The sequence below is a fragment of the Pongo pygmaeus genome, chromosome 3, assembly GCF_028885625.2.
Source record: "Pongo pygmaeus isolate AG05252 chromosome 3, NHGRI_mPonPyg2-v2.0_pri, whole genome shotgun sequence".
Lineage (NCBI taxonomy): Eukaryota > Metazoa > Chordata > Mammalia > Primates > Hominidae > Pongo > Pongo pygmaeus.
The window spans coordinates 64,038,120-64,044,046 of NC_072376.2; the positions used below are offsets into that span (position 1 = coordinate 64,038,120).

Here is a 5,927-nt window from a genome sequence, read left to right on the forward strand (position 1 = left end):
TTTCCTGCCTCAGCCTCCCGAGTAGCTGGGATTACAGGCGTCCACCACCATGCTCAACTAATTTTTGTATTTTTAGTAGAGATGGGGTCTCACCATGTCGGCCAGGCTGGTCTAGAACTTTTGACCTCAGGTGATCCGCCTGCCTCAGCCTCCCAAAGTGTTGGGATTACGGGTGCGATCCACCGTGCCCAGTTAAACTTCAGTTTTTCATGTTCCATGCATAGGTCAGGGTCTTAGGGAGTGATTCATTCTAGCAGAACTCCCTGGATCTTAAGGCAGGTGTTCCATTTATTAATTGACAAAGGAGGCATATTTCTCCCCTGGTAACCCAAAGATTTAGGTCGTTTTCCCAGAGACTCCATTTCCACTGTGAGGGTTCTTGGAAAACTAAGCAGAGGATGAGGAAAAGTCTGTGAACAAGCTTGCTGGTTTCTCCCTGTCCTACAAAAGAGCATACGTCTTCTGTAACCCAGAAGGCCCTTTTGATTAGTCAAGGCTGGACAGACTGAGATTAGGGGTGTGTGTGTGTGTGTGTGTGTGTGTGTGTGTTTGTGTGTCTGTCTTGAGACAGGGTCTCACTGTGTCACCCAGGCTGGAGTGCAGTGGTGAGATCAGAGCTCACTGCAGCTTCCACTTCCTGGGCTCAAGCGATCCTCCTATTTCAGCCTCCAGAGTAGCTGGGACTATACGAATGTTTTACCGCACCCAGTTCATTTTCTAATTTTTTGTAGAGATGAGGTTTCACTGTGTTGCTCAGGCTGGTCTTGAACTCCTGGCCTCACGGGATCCTCCTGCCTTAGTCTCCCAGTGGGCTGGGATTATAGGTATGAGCCACCTCACCTGACCTGCAACGATTTTTCAACAATGTAATTTCTCTTTTACAGAGCCACCTAAGCTGAAGATTCCCTTGAGAACAAGTACTGTCCTGTGGTTTCATGACCTTTCTTCCATTTGTGGTTCTTGTGAAGTGGAATTTAAATGACATCTTATCAAGATGGATAAACCCTAGTTTCCCAGTGCTGGAATATAGAAAATGATGGACAAGTAAATCCCACTCAGCACCCATAGTCCAGGCATGGGGACCTCAACACACCTGAGCCCCAGACATCACCTTTCATTGTGAGTAGCTCTGAGATGACACTTCTGCTGTTCCCAATTCCAGCATTAATTGAGTTAGATAGTTATTTTATGAAGAATTTTCATATGCCACAATCCTGACCATATCTTCAAGTGAACAGAAAAATTCTATTAAAAAGTCAACCTTCTGTCTCACTCTGTTGCCCAGACTGGAGTGCGGTGGTGCAATTATGGCTCACTGCAGCCTCAACCTCCTGGGCTCAAGCAATCCTCCTGCCTCAGCCTCACAAGTAGCTGGGACTACAGGTGCTTGTCACCACACCTCACTAATTTTCCCATTTGTGTTATATGTGGATTCCACAGGACTGACTTCGAAAACTTGAGTATGCGTGGATTTTGGTATACACAGAAATGGGAGAGCTGGAACTAATCCCCCCATATACCAAGGGACTCATTGTATCTGTTTTTACAATTATACTGTAGGAGACATTATGTTCCATGACAATGGTAATTTTTAATGACAATTTTTAATTGAGTGAAATTACCATAAAAATAATAATAGCAGCTAATATTTACTGAGCTGTTACTAGGTGCCTATAAATAGCATAGATTTTTAAATTCTCCATAATTCTTCCTTATTTCACTTAACCACTCTATCTTAAATTACTCATGCTTGCCTCAGTAGCACACATACTTAAGTTGGAACAGTAGAGAGATTGGCATGGCCTCTGTGAAAGAATGACATGCAAATTTGTGAAGCATTCCATATTTTTTAAAAAAAGAAAAAAATTACTCCCAGATTTTCACTGTGTTTGTGCATATGACCTTTTGTTTAGGTTGAATTACATCCAAAGATGAAATTTCCAGAAGTGAGATTACTGTGAGTCACAGGGCATGAGCATTCTCATTACCCTTGATGTAAATTGCAAAGCTTTCAGGCATGGTGGCTGTCAGCCTGTAATTCCAGCACTTTGGGAGGCTGAGGTGGGAGGATTGCTTGAGGCCAGGAGTTGGAGGAGGCAGTATAATGAGTCACTGTCTGTATGATTTAAAAAAATAGGTACATGCCACTATGCCTGGCCAATTATTTTTATTTTTTTATTTTTACTAGAGATGAGGTCTTGCTTTGTTTCTTAGGCTGGTCTGGAACTCCTGGCCTCAAGCAATCCCCCCCACCACCCCCTCCCAAAGTACTGGTATTATAAGCATGAGCCACCAATGCCTGGGGTATCTGTGTCTTTTCCATTTATTTATAGAGTTACTTTGTCTTTTACTAATTCAATGATCTGTTTAATCTTTTATTAAATTATAAAAATAGTAAATACTTTTAAATAAGTGAAAAATTTCCTTCACTCTTTAGACCCATAATCTTATCTCAGGAAATAATTGCTATTGAGAAAATGGGCCATATACTTCAAGATACGTACATGGTGATTGAACATCACTTCACCTTTTCATACTTCGTGGACATTTGTGCCAATACCTATTGATCTATCTTAATCCTTTTCATGGTTGCATAATATTTTATTATATGGATGTATCACAATTTACCAGTACGAGTCAACTGCTGGAGGCATTTAGGCTCCTTCTAATATTTGCTTTGAGCTCTTTATATAATTAAAAATTAACCCCCTCAGCCGGGTGTGGCAGCTCATACCTGTAATCTAAGCACTTTGGAAGGCTGAGGTGAGAGAACTGCCTGAGTGTGGGAGATCACCACCAACCTGGTCAACATAGCGACACTTTGTCTCTACTAAAAATTAAAAAAAATAAAAATGAGCTACATGTTGCAGTGCACACCTGTAGTCCCAGCTACTGGGGAGGCTAAGACTGGAGGATCACTTGAGTCTAGAAGGTTGAGGCTGCAGTAAGCTATGATCACACCATTGCACTTTAGCTTTGCTAAGAGCAAGACTGCATTTCTTAAACAAAATAAAAATTAGATGGGAATATTGCTCAAGCCCTGCAGGTTGAGGCTGCAGTTAACTGTGATTGCACCACTGCAGTCCAGCCTAGGTGATAGAGCAAGACCCTTTCTCTAAAAATAAAATAAAATAAAAATTAATCTATCATATTTCCCAGTAACACCTTCCCTCCTACGTTTCTCCTAGAAGCCCTTAAATTTTGTTTTCCAAATACCATTTAAAACTTTTAAGTGCTGATGTCTGTCTGTGTCATCCCTCTTTTTTTTTTTTTTTTTTTTTTAGAATGTCTTTTTGTCACTTCTAGCTGGACCTACCATGAAAGACTTCTGAATCCAGGAAGAGAGACTGACTGGGCAACATGTTATTCAGGTACAAAAAGACTTGGACTGTAACTCAAAAATGATCAAATAATAGTGCATGCATCAAGTGCAATGGGAATCTCTTCTGGAGAGGGAGAGAAGCTTCCAGTTAAGGTGACATTGAAGCCAAGTCCTGTAAGATGAGGAAGAGTTGTATGAGAGTGGGGAGGGAAGGGGGAGGTGGAGGGATGGGGATTGGGCTGGGATGGGATGGAGTGAGCTGCCCAGGCAGGGAAACCAGCACTATACAGACCTGAACAATGAAGATGGCACATTTTGTTCAGGGAATGGTGAATTAAGTGTGGCAGGAATGCTTTGGAGAGACGGTCATTTGCTTGTATGGAATTTTGCTCAAGAGACCTCATTACAGTTTCTAATTTTTTGATGTTATCATGCATCACTGCCCTTGTCAGATAGAATCATGATCACAATAACATCAAGCATAATATTTCATTGATTCTCACAAAAACAGGTGGGTGCCACAGTTATCCCCATTATATGCACAAAATGATGAAGACTTGGGGTTAATGAGCGATTTGCCCAAGCTCACCTGAATATTAAGACTGAGTCAAATGTTAGTCTGGTCTGACTTTAATGCTTGCCTTGTTCATGAGCACCATCCATTGCCTCTCCTATGCAGTTAAGCAGGTAGACAGGTGAGAGAAGAGCCCGTATGATATCGGGGGAAATTCACCCCTGATATTTCATGTACGTTCTTTTCTATTTTCCCTGAGTGTCAGCCGGTCTGAGAAATAAAGGGAAAGAGTACAAAAGAGAGAAATTTTAAAGCTGGGTGTCCAGGGGAGACATCACATGTCGGCAGGTTCCGTCATGCCCCCCAAGCCGCAAAACCAACAAGATTCTATTAGTGATTTTCAAAAGGGGAGGGAGTGTATGAATAGGGTGTGGATCACAGAGATCACATGCTTCACAAGGTAATAAAATATCACAAGGCAAATGGAGGCAGGGCAAGATCACAGGACCACAGGACCGGGGCAAAATTAAAATCGCTAATCAAGTTTTGGGCACTCATTGTCATTGATAACATCTTATCAGGAGAAAGGGTTTGAGAGCAGACAACCCATCTGACCAAAATTTATTAGGCGGGAATTTCCTCATCTTGATAAGTCTGGGAGCGCCACATGAGCCCGGGGCTTATTTCACCCCTTATCTGTGACTGTAAAAGACAGCCATCCCCAAAGCGGCCATTTCAGAGGCCTCCCCTTAGAGATGCATTCTCTTTCTCAGGGATGTTCTTTCCTGAGAAAAAGAATTCAGCAATATTTCTCCTATTTGCTTTTGAAAGAAGAGAAATATGGCTCTGTTCCACCCGGCCCACAGGCAGCCAGAGTTTAAGGTTATCTCCCTTGTTCCCTGAAATTGCTATTATCCTGTTCTTTTTTCAAGGTGCCCAGGTTTCATATTGTTTAAACAACTTGTGCAGTTAATGCAATTATCACAGGGTCCTGCGGGGACATTCATCCTCAGCTTACAAAGATGACCGGATTAAGAGATTAAAGTAAAGACAGGCATAGGAAATCACAAGGGTATTGATTGGGGAAGTGATAAGTGTCCATGAAATCTTCACAATTTAACTTCAGAGATTGCAGTAAAGACAGGCGTAAGAGATTATGGAATTATTAATTTGGGGAACTAATAAATGTCCATGAAATCTTCACAATTTATGTTCTTCATCCGTGGCTTCAGCAGGTCCCTCCATTCGGGGTCCCTGACTTCCTGCAACACGTTTCTCTCTACTCACAGACTTCTGACCAAATGTATGTGCGGAGTTTCTACACCAATCCTCCAGCTCTCTGGATACCAACCGCGTATCCCGCAATTCCATTCTGACACTACCTAGAGATAGCGCAGAACCCACAGGTTAGGGGCTCAGTCCCACAAGACCACCCTCACTTCAGATGCCAGTTGCAAGTCCTAGGTTGTCACCTGTATTTTGACCAACCAGTTAGAAATCAGGGTTTCCCATGACCTTCTTCTTGAGTTTAATTATTTACTAGAACAACTCACAGAACTTAGAAAAACAGGTTTTTTTCTTTTCTTTTTAAGAGACAGGGCCTCGCTCTGTTGTCCAGGCTGGTGTGCAGTGGTGCAATCATAGCTCATTGAAGCCTCAACCTCCAGGGCTCAAGTGATTCTCCTGCTTCAGCCTCTCACATAGCTGGAATTATAGGGTTCCCACCACCACATCTGGCTAATTTCTTTTATTTTTTGTATAGATGGGGTCTTCTTATGTTGCCCAGGCTGGTCTCAAATTCCTAGGCTCAAGTGATTCCACCCACCTCTGCCTCCCAAAGTGCTGGGATTACAGGCATGAGCCAGCGCATCTGGCCACCTTATTTTCTATTACTGGCCCAATGTAATGGCTCCATCTCAGGAACAGCCAATGAAAGAGATGCACAGGACAAGGTAAGTGGGGAGGGGCACAGAGCTTCCATGCTCTCTGTTGGGCACACTACCCTCCCAGGACCTCCTTGTGTTTAGCAACACAGAAGCTCTCCAAACCCTGCTGTTTGGGTTTTTATGGGGCATGATTGATAAAATCATT

The 5,927-nt window shown here is 42.7% G+C and overlaps 1 non-coding gene across 1 annotated transcript; it reads left to right on the forward strand.

Annotated features, from left to right (window-relative positions):
* Window positions 1-1,746: 1,746 nt before the first annotated feature.
* On the forward strand, window positions 1,747-1,850 carry LOC129035916 (U6 spliceosomal RNA). Its single transcript, XR_008502405.1, has one exon. It is a non-coding gene; the product is annotated as a U6 spliceosomal RNA (small nuclear RNA).
* The last annotated feature ends 4,077 nt before the right edge of the window (window positions 1,851-5,927 follow it).